We start from the raw sequence: 11,589 nt of genomic DNA, 5'->3' as shown, positions 1-11,589 counted from the left end.
TTTTAATACTGATTTTGTGTGTGTGACTGAGAGAGAGCGTGTGTATGTGTCCATATGTGTGTTGTGGCGGAAGGGGAATGTGGAGACGGTGTGCGTGTGATACAGACATAGAGAGGTGTGAATGTGCAAATGATTGTGCATGAGTGAGACATAGACAGATGCCGATATGTTGTGTATACATGAGAGAACGGTCTTCTAGTTTACTTGTGTGTGTGTGTGTGTGTGAGAGAGAGAGAGAGGGAGAGAGAGAGAGAGGAGCATCCGTAACACAACAACCATCTCTCTCGATTCGTCTGTCCCTCGCACAGTCGCATGCAACACATGCATCAACGCGCACATTTTGACACCCTCACCCGGCCCCTGCCCACCTCAAGGCCCGCACAATCTCTTCGTGAATACCCATTTCTCTCCTTAGGTTTGTTTTCTCTCAATATCTGACACACACATAGAGAGAGAGAGAGACACGCAGCACAACACACACACACACACACACTCCCCCGAGCACACAATTCATCCCCATCCAAGGTTATACGGTGACCACTCTCGCTTGTGCTTCTTTGCACCCCAACATGCACAACACCTCAATCTTCAAAGAGGTCAACGAGCAGATCGAAGACGGCGACCACACCGCGCTAGAGAATGCGGGGTCATTTGGAAGCAGGGTGATGTGATGATGGCTGACTGACTCCTCCCCCACCCTCTCTCTCTTGCACAAAATTACCAATCCCTCTCTCCCCCGCACAAAATTCTCAATCCCTCAACCCACGAGATTCTTCCCCTCTCGTCCATGTTTTTCCTGCTCTCTCATCAAACATGTTGTCTCTTCTCCTTCCACGTATACAGAATCCAGATGCACACGCATCTCATGTATATTACATGTATTCATCTTTCTCACAGACCTAACTTCTTCCTCTCTCTCTTTCTATCTCCATCTCTCTCTGTGTGTGTCTCGTTAGGTTTGTCTCCTACTCTCTCGTCCACATACATACAATCTTTCCCTCCCTATCTGCTCCATCTTCAAAAGCTCTCTCTGCATGTTTCATTCACATATTGGGATATGTCAAAATGTTGCTTCTATAATGGTTGATGTAGAGTTATGGTTGTTCTTGTTGCATCCTACAAAGTAATAACTATGAAATGCATTTAGATTCTCATTTGATTGGGATTATGTGAGTTTGAGCATGTTGTGTAGTACTATAGACCTTGTATACATCTTGGGATTCGACAATGATTGTAACTATTGAATTCTATAGACCATTAAATTCGAAGTCAATAGCCTAATATATTTATTTCACAATTTCAACAAATGATTAGTTCACTACAAACTAAGAAAACAAATATGTACTCCCTCCATTTTTATTTAAGTCCGCGTATTAGCATTGGTCAAAGTCAAGTGTTGTAAACTCTCAGAAAGCTTATAACAAAAAATATTAACATATACAATAACAAATAAATACCATTAGATTCGTTATTGAATGTACTTTCACATCATACATATTTGTTATGGTAAATGTTTATATTTTTCTATAAACTCGGTCAAACTTTAGGAAGTTTGACTTTGGTCAAACCTTATATGCAGAGTTTACTACTACTACTCGCTAGTTGCTTAGCCGAATCACTCAACACGCCACACGGGGAGTCCGGTGTCACAAAATTTTGAGGTCAGCGGGAAAATCTCCCGCGACCCTGATTCGAACAGTGGGAAGTTACCATCATAGCCTTCAGAACAGGCCTATGGATGACGGTTGGTAGGGGCTGTTTTCGTAACTTTAGGTTCACCCTACCAAGCCAACCCCACCCCGGCACCCAGAGTAGTACACCTGAATACTCCCCAATTTCTATCCCCACCGCAAAATAGACTTCTCCACGGCACCGCAGCCTTCGTGCTCCTCCCCTTTACATCGGTGCACTCGTCCATCGCAGCACATCTGCCTAATCGACGACCTCGTACATCGCACTGGAGCCGGTCCACCGTCGTCGTACACAGAGCCTCTTCCCCGGCATCGTCTTCCACGGTCTCGTATCTGCTTCCTGGAAGCCGACGCCAAGCGTAGAAGTACCACCGTCGTGGACAATGAACTGACTCCCGTTGCTGACCATGACTCACAGAGGCCGCCGCGACCATCGTTCTCCTCCTCGATTGGTAATGTGTGTATTGAATCACTTAGCAGTACATGTGCATTTCCAATTTTGTTCATACCTACCCTTCAAATTTCCTGGGTGCTATTGTTCCCGTAAAAGTAATTGGTTATAGCCTCCATTGTCCAACAGAATATCAGCTTGTAATTGTGCGTCGCTCCTGTATTGCGCTGTGCTTGGGTAGGTTTTTCATCTGCAACCAGTAGTGTGGCAAATGATGGAAAGGTTTTTAGAACTAGCAAAATGCCCATGCGTTGCACGCATCAAGATGCATTTGTATGAGTAGTTTATCTTGTTGGAGATGCTCTAACATGGCAAACGAGTGCTTTAATGTTGCCCACAAGATGCGCAAATATTACTAGTAGTATATTTTTCTTGTCATGTTGAGATTTTAAAGCCACGAGTGCGAACATGCAGAGGAGCAATGAAGATCAAACACGGGATATTCGGGACATCTTCAAGGAGCGTGGCAAGTTAAAGAGGAGTTGCACCGAACCTATAAAACGAGCTTTGGTAAATAACACCCTTTCAATTAATTCCGTGTAGCCTCATGTTCTTCGATGTGTATATGTTGTAGTTTCTGTTTCTCTTAAGTGTGGTGTTCTTCAATGTGTAATAAGAAGAGTCTTAATCGTCCTAATGCTTTCGTTTTTATCTTGATGTAGGAAGTGGGTGTTCTCACCTTGTAGTCTGTTTTTATTTATTTATTCCTTTTGAATTCACTTCTCCGAGTTCTGTTTATCTGGCTTCTACTAAATGGATCTAGGTTGCTCTGAGTATTGATCTAAAAAGAAGTAACTTCATGTCAGGATGCAGTTCCTGCGAGGAGGGAAGTATGGTCAACCTCGACATCATGTTTCCAAAATGAGGCTGGATTACACACAAGGTGCCAGTTCCCTAATGATGCCGGATTAGACACAAGGTGCAAATTCCCAGATGATGCTGGATTACACACAAGCCAGGTGGAGTCGTCAGCTGTTCGTGTCCTCGTGGCATTAGTAAAGGCTGAAAGAAAGTGTGCAGCAGCCCTTGAGAATGTAGCTGAGTTCCTAAAGAAGCGAAAATAGCAATCAGATGCTCTCTTCACCCAAGCCAAAGAAGAGATGGAAGAAGCCAGAAATAAGCTAGCAGAGGCAGAGCAGGCTAGGTGTCTCCTGCTATCTAAAACTGTTGTCAATACAAAATTTCCTTCATAATAGCTAGTTCAAATGTTTATCCGGTCAACATGGATGTTTGTGATGTCCGTGCATCTACTGATGTGGCACAAAATGTTTTTTTCGGGTCATGTAATAACAGCAATTACTTTCCAAACAACAACAGACGAAGCATCGGACATGGTATAGTTCACGCGCAAGCCCGACATTCCAAGTTCAACTTCCACATCAAACTCATGTTCATAGATATCTGCACATTCATACATAATGGCCACAACCATGATTCACTTCAAAGCCAAAAAAATGTGAGGAGAGTTATAAATAAAGAAAATCCTCTACTAGTTCCTACTACCAGTGCGAGCACAACAAGTCAAGACCATGCGTAAATTAATTATATTGTAGTCATTTTTTGTGTTCTAAAATGCCTGTCGGCTCGCGGAAGGACGTGTTGCCGGGACACGCATAGATTCAATGAAGGCAGGCGGGGCAGTCTTAAGCTGGTTGCACGCGGCGAGGAGGCATGCTCAGCCGGGCCTGCAGCGAGTGCGGCCCTCTTGGCCGGCGCGCCGGTTCAATGCCTGCGCTATGAGAGGTCGCGTCCGTGTCAGAGCAATCACTCCCTCCAGTCCTTTTTTGTTTGGGTATAACAAAATCTCATTTTCCATTCACATTTTAGTGGTAGGAGTTGTGCGTGTGTGTATGTGAGAGAGGGAGAGGAGACGGTAGCCGGGGTTGTCTGATCGGTAAACAAATGAATAATGTTAGTCTGGGATGGAGACGAAAAGGAGACCGCAACAAATGTTGTGTCTACAGGAGAGATAGAGAGAGTAATTTTAGTGGTATGAGTCATATGTAGAGACATATAGGGTGTGTGAGAGAATCCCATAGAGAGAAAGACAAAGTGAAAGACGAGTGGAGACTGTGTGTTTGGCGGTGAAAAAGAAAGCTTAGCTACCAAGTGATACCAGAGAACAGTAGAGACGTGAGAGATAATGAAAACCGTGTATTTATAATGATAGGGAGAGTGTGACACTTCTCAAGGGAGACGTCGAGAGACCATGTTTGCGAGGATAGGAGCAACATGAAGTGAGCGTGCGGGTGAGCTGGAGAAAAGAGAGTGATAGCTACCTCAAGGAGAATGCATGCGAGAGAGATGGGTGTGAAAGGAGTGAACAAAAAAGGGATTCAAATATTTGAGTTCGAGATGATGATACATGTAATCCATACTCGAACCAAAATTGATCTATCAAACATGCATACTCATATGAATTCACGCACATCTATGTTATTTAATATGTAGATATTACTGATCCATACATTTTAGTAGAACATAATTTGGTTAATTTTTTTCGAATTCAACCTTAAGATTTCGAGATCGTTGTATTTGTAGATCATATTATACATATAACGGAGCAGAATTCTTTGTTGTGCTTTTGAAAGTATATATATAAAAAAATGATGTATATAGAATGTAATTCCAATTGAAAATGGATCCCGCCCGAAAAAAAATAGAATACAAACAGGATTAGAATTGAGTAAGCACAGTAAACGTGCACTCTGCAAAATTTGAACGAAGTGGGATGGAAATCACTGCTGCCTATCACTGCCACGCAAAGCCTATATGCTGGATTTCTATAGGTTTTGAGAGGGGTGGGTTTGTAATTTCACCCAAACATGACGTAACCGCCTCTCACCCGGATTCATACATGGTGGGCGCCAAAACACAGTGTGTACTCGGCCAAAATCGACTCCCTCCCCGATTCATATTCATACATAGTGGGCGCCAAAAACAAACTCTCGTCGGCAAATATTCGGTGTATGCGAGATTACCGTCCTATCCCCGACCGACTAGTGCTGCTGTGATGTAGTAGAAATTTGAAACAAGGGCTAAGTTTGTAAATTTCCTCGCATTTGAGACAAGCGCGCCCTGAATACATGGTTCCCCCCTTCCTCTCTACCTCCCTTTTCCCCATTCGTACTCCGTGGGCGCCAAAACACCCTCTCCACCCTACCCTCCTCCGTCCGCCGCCGTCCGCCACCCCATCCACCGCCGTCCTGCTCCACCATGCCGGAGCTGATACCCCAACGCCACCGTCCATTACAAGAGATCGACCTCTCTCATCCACAGCTTCGGACCGGGATCCTTGCATCCCGTCCTCTCGCTTCATCCCCACCGTCGTCCAGCTTGCCGGCGCCACTCCTACGACCATCTCGTCCACCGCGCCCCGCCGCCACCGTCTACCCTCCGAGATCTATTTCCACGCTGCCGACAGCCATCGCTGCTGCAGCACCGTCAAATTCTCAGCAGATGCCTACACGGTGCCGCACCAGAGGCGGTACTCTTTCGTATCTACTCAACTTATTTATCGTAGCAAGAAAATAGATCGCCGCTACTTTACTCTGATTTCTTGTCTTGGTTGCGAAGTTGCCTTTGTCCGGATTGCACCTTCAGATCCGCCATGGCACGCTCAACACCATACTCGCAATGCTTATGGTTTTCCCCTTTTATATTCCACAATAGTTAAATCACAGTAGACTAAATTTCAAAATTGGGTCAGTCAATTTTTTAGAGCTCGCTGGAGTTCGCCGGTGCGATAGAAGGGGCTCGGGTGGTTGTGGGGCCTCGCCGAACGAAGAAAACTCGACGCGGGTGGGGGTTAGGGTGGGGGTGGGGGTGGCGGAGGAACACAGGCGGTGGGGGGCGGTGGTCCGGCCGGCGGCCCGTGCGGTGTTCTGTATGGGAAGAATCAGAGACGAGGAAGAAGAAGGGTTAGGGGACGTAGGATCTTCATCCAACCGCCTGAAATGGTCGAGAGACAGCTAGGAGTTGCATTCTTAATGCGCTCTGGTTCATCATGTGTGGGCACTGCGCAACCAATATTTTATTATCCAAAATCGGCTTGCGCTTCTTTACCATGTTCCTCTTCCATTCTTCTTTAATATGTACTCTCTCCGTTCCTAAATACAAGTCTTTGTATAGATTCCACCATGGACTACATATGGAGCAAAATGAGTGAATCTACACTCTAAAATATACCTGGATACATCTGTATGTGATCCATAGTGGAAATCTCTACCAAGACTTATAGTTTGCAATGGATGGAGTATGATAGTAGTACAGTATGTTCCTTGTACTGAAGATGAGCAGGGACATTTGCAGTGTAGAGGTCTATACGGTCGGTTGTGATGGACACTTTGAGCCTCTTTGATTCGTAGGATCTTGTAAACATAGGAATAGGATTTGTAGTGGCCTGCCCACTTGAATCCTATAAGAATAGCAAGGAAATGCGGGGAGTTGTGTCGCCTTTGAGAGTTACATTGATATTAACAGTACCGCACCTTCACTTGATGAGAGCTGGTATCCGAAGCCTTTCTAGCCGTACCGGCAATACTAGCACATATATTCCAGCAAGTTCCACTTTGCTGATTTTACTCTGATGCTTAAGGTTTTCTCGTGATATCAACACTATGATCTGTGTAGCTGCTTTGTGTCGCACTAGCAGTAGTCCAATCTTCAAGCTAAACACTGCAATGACTTACAAAATTGGCACCAAGGCATTGAGTGCCATTCTGGATGCAATGAAACTCATACGCTCCCCACCTGTTTATTCTTGTTCAGAATATCATCCTAATGACTATTCTAACCTCGAGGAGTCAAAGGCAGATGGCCTGTCCTATTCACCCATCAAGGTGCCTGTTCTAATTTGGCAATGTTTTATTGATTGCGGGTATCTTGCATATGTTGTCTTGCATTTCTTCTACTTTGTTGCACCGCCATCTGCTTAGTTTACTCATCATAAATGTCGAGATGCCATGCCCATCCATTATCAATACATATTCCATCTGTCATCATACCATGTTTTTCCACTCAAATGTTGTTCTTGTGCATCAGACATCAAAAAGGAAGGGGTGATTGCCGAACCTGAAGGAGCACCAGCAAAGTCCTTGAAAAACGTGGTGGTGCCAGAGAAATCAGATAGCACCCCACTTATATTGGCGATACAACCAGTGACATAAAATGTAGGACCGACTCCAGCAGACTATACCCATACTTCACTAGCCACACCACTAGCCCCACCACACAGGACCTGCACTCCAGCAAAAGGTATACCGATTTCATTTGCCATAGCACCAGTTGTACCACAGAAAAATCCCACTCCAGCAAAAAGTACAGCAAGTCCACCGGCCGAAGACCTATCCCAACTGCGGAGACGGCCAATTCCTGCAGATTCGAACCCCATTCCATTGATTCCCAGTTTAAAAGACAATGCTTTCAATGTTGTTAGGGACTACGTGCATATATTCCCATCATGGGAAGATTATTGTGAAGACAAACACCATTTTCACATCTTCCTGTCCAACTTACGTGTAAGTGCTATTATTCATGGCTATTATTTTCCTGTTTTCTGCTGATTGAACACATCAATGATTTACATTACATTGTTGTAACTAGGCGAGGGTCAATCTGGATAATCATGACGAGAAAAGCTTGCTTGTGCTTTTCAAGGAAGCATTGCAGCAGTATCGGTGTTACCTGAGGAAATCACACTTTGATGGCAAGTGTATAAACGAATTCCTGGTGAAGTCTCCTGTGCTAAATTTAGAAGACATTGACTGGAAAAACCTTGTTATGCACTGGTCTCGTTCCCAGGATGAGGTACTGTCTATGAAATCACATGACAATTTGAACTTCTAGTTTTCCGCATGTGCCTTATGGATCTTTTTTGCAGGAAATCTGCTCGAAGAAGAATTCCGGTTTCACAAGAAGGATAGGATATCTCAAATATGATGCCCGCTGCTTTGCTCTTGTTAGTACATGTTGTCCTGTACCACTGTACTTGCATATATACCTGGTTCATTGTGTGACAGCAGTATGAATGATAGCTTGCTTATCAATTGTTCGCTCCAAATTATCTGATTTGTATGAATGGTTACATTAGTGTAGAATATATCCAAAGCCAATGTTTTTTAGCTCTGCATTGTTCTTGTAAGTACATGTTGTCCTTTATCAGTGTACTTATAATGACAGGTAGTTGTTCATGTACAATCACTCTGCAACTTATTTTCCTTTGCCCTCCATTTTCTACACATCATATCTATATTTACTCTTACCATAAGGTTGGTACTGAAGAAGTTTAGCTGTGCATTGCTCTTGGTTGTACCTTTTGCCTGTATCACTGCACTTACATTTATAGCTACTTGGTTATGTAGCATCACTCTTCATCTTATCTTAAATATTCTCCATTTTTCGTATATTATCACATCTATATTTACTCTTAACAAAATGTGGAATAAAGGCAATGCTTTTGAAGAAGATTCTGTGGTAAACTTCTTGAATCCCCCCATCAGCATGGACAAGGCCTTTATAGAGCCTCTCTTCACCAATAATGTAAGTTTGTCCATCTCAAGCCTTCAAACTTTGTTGTATATATTTGGTTAGGCATGACTACAACAGTTGTTTATTTTTGGTGTTTGCATCAAATTGCTTGTTTAAAGTTTATTATATGTAGTTCATAAACAAAAGTTCATCCTTTCTCAATTTAAGTTTTCAGTTGTACAACCAAGTTCCTTCTTCATACCATGTAAATTAAACTATACAGAGCAAGTGATCTTCTTTTGCACTGCATGTATGCTTCTGTTCTTCATCTGTAATCCAGTGGTGTGGTGAACCTGCCCACTACAGCACAATGTCATATTCTGCAATGTCTTAACTATGAAAAATGTCATATCATTCTACTATTATTTAAACCATCTCTTTATTTGCCAATCTGAAATGGTATAAATTGACAAAACACTAACCATTGATACTTATGAGTTCTTGATCTGTAATCCAGTGGTGTCGTGAAGCTGCCAACTCCTTCACAATGTCATTTCCTGCCATGTCTTGACCTGAACAATACCATATTGTGTTAATGCAAATTTAAACTGTGTCACTTTATTCGTCAGTAAGAAATGTGATGAATTGTCAGCACTGATACTTTTATGTGCAAAACTTGTCATCTGTCTGCTTGTTTATCTTTCAGAGTGAGGAAGATATAAGTGTTGAACAAGCGCAGTCTCTTCATCTTGCTCAGCTGCTTGCGCTGCAGCTCCCCAGCAGGGCTAACCTTTCTTGGACTCAATTGAAGTGCTGTCGGTTTTGTATATTATTTTGTCGACGTGTTTATTTGCACTGGTGGCGATCTTTGATGCCCAGTGTATGTAATCTGCTATCTGCTTGTGCTTTATTATCATAGTGGCGAACTTTGATGCCCAGTGGATGTAATATGCCGTAATTTCTTTATTGTATATTATAGGTTTTTTCTTGTTCACAATGTTGTAGTTATTTTACTGTATATATATATATATATCCTGTCTTCACAGTAAACCGGCCAAACTGTAAAATTATGGTACATAATCGGGCCGTCATGCAATCACGATGTAGGTTGGGCCTGAAATGTGCCGATCAGCTCACGGGCCGGCAGCAGCCCGAAATGAACCCTGGCCCATGATTGTGCGAATCAAATCACGGGATTTTAACAGGCCGAAAAATTGTCTCGGTCCTTGTTTGGCCCAATCAGATATCGGCTGCGAGCAGGCTGGATGCAAACCGGGCCATAGTTAGGCCCAACTATATGACGGGCTTTTAACAGGCTGAAATTAATATAGGGCCGAAATGTTAAACGGGCCCTTAATAGGCCAAAACTAATATCAGGTCGAATTACTAAGTGGGCCTTTAGCAAGTGGGCCCAAAAGCATAGTGTCCAGTTGACGGGCCGAATCTGATATGGGACATAATTAGGCCCAAAACCTCTTAAAGGGCGGACCTGATCTGGGCCGTAATTTGGCCCGGAACATGGTAGGCTTTTAACCGGCCGGATCTCATATGGGCCACTATTAGGCCCGAAGCGTGGCAGGCCATTAATAGACCGTATCAAATATGGGCCAGCATTTAGCCCAAAACATGGCAGCCAGTTAATGGGCCGGCCTACTAGGGTCCTCAAAATCTTGTGGGCCTATAGCTGGGCCAGCCCATTAATGTCGGTGAAATCTCATGGGCCTTTAGCTGGGCCGGCCCATTATGATCCGCAAGAATTTTGTGGGCCTTTACCTGGGCCGGCCTATTATGGCACACAAAAATCTTGTGGGCCTGAACCTGGGCCATCCCATTATGGCCCACGAAATCTTGTGGGCCTTTAGTTGGGCCAGCCCATTATGGTCCGCAAAATCTTGTGGGCCTTTAGCTGGGCCGGCCCATTATGGTCCGCAAAATCTTGTGGGCCTTTAGTTGGGCCGGCCTATTTAAACTTGTTGGGCCGTGCCACGTGTCGACGTATCATAGGCACCTTCTGTCCAGTGAGTGGATGACATTTGTCCCGACGATGAGCCGACACGTGTTTCCTCTAGCCAATGATATTTTACACGTGGAAAATCCCCATTGGTCGGGGCTGTTAACAGGTTATCGGATCCAAAACCCGATCCGATAGCTTAATGGTGTTCCGTTACGGTGGATGCCACGTGTCGGTCACCCTTGACAAAATCACTTCTGCGACGCGCGATTTATCGTCATGGAAGTGGACACTTCCGTGATGATAATTTTGGTAATGTCATGGAACACTTCTACGACAGCACAGGTATGACTATCTTGATTCTGTCATAAATTTGTCATGGATGTACATGCATGAAAAAAAAGTGACCTACTGTGACAAACACGTATCATCACGGAAGTGTTTTTTTGTAGTGAAGGCTTCGGCGGGCGCGTTGTACAGTGCTTTCGGTGAGGCGGATCTGTTGCGGCGGACGAGGGCTTGTATGAAGGGCCAGCGAAGGGGCGGACGAGGGAGTCAGTGAAGGGCCTACGCTGTGGTGGACGAGGGTGTCGGTTAAGCAGATTCGGTGCGGTGGACCATCATGGCGGTCAAAGAGATCTGGAGCGGTGGACAAGCCAGTCGCTGAAGCAGCTCCGATGAAGTGGTGAGTTGGCAGTTGAGGGTTCCAAGGTGCGAAAGGTAGATCCGGCGGGGTGTGAGGTCCACCACTGCAGCCGAGGACTAGATTCGGCGGCTTGCCGTGGTTGGGGGGCGGGGAGGGGCTCTGGGGAAGAATGTTGGGGGCAAAGAGGGGAAAACCATGGAGTTACCAAAGCAACCCTTTTCCATTCATGTAGCAGGGGTAAAACAGGAATATCACAGGGCTAAACTTTCAGGCGCGTGATATTTCGATCTGAGCGGGAAGTTTGAAAGCTTTTGGCGCCTAAAATTATAAGTATTCTGCTCTCTTACGGCCGACTATGATATCTTGGCCGACAATTTGTTTC

Source organism: Triticum dicoccoides, chromosome 7A (genome assembly GCF_002162155.2).
Source record: "Triticum dicoccoides isolate Atlit2015 ecotype Zavitan chromosome 7A, WEW_v2.0, whole genome shotgun sequence".
NCBI lineage: Eukaryota > Viridiplantae > Streptophyta > Magnoliopsida > Poales > Poaceae > Triticum > Triticum dicoccoides.
The sequence above is the reverse complement of the archived record's forward strand: the minus strand, read 5'-3'. Positions refer to the sequence as shown.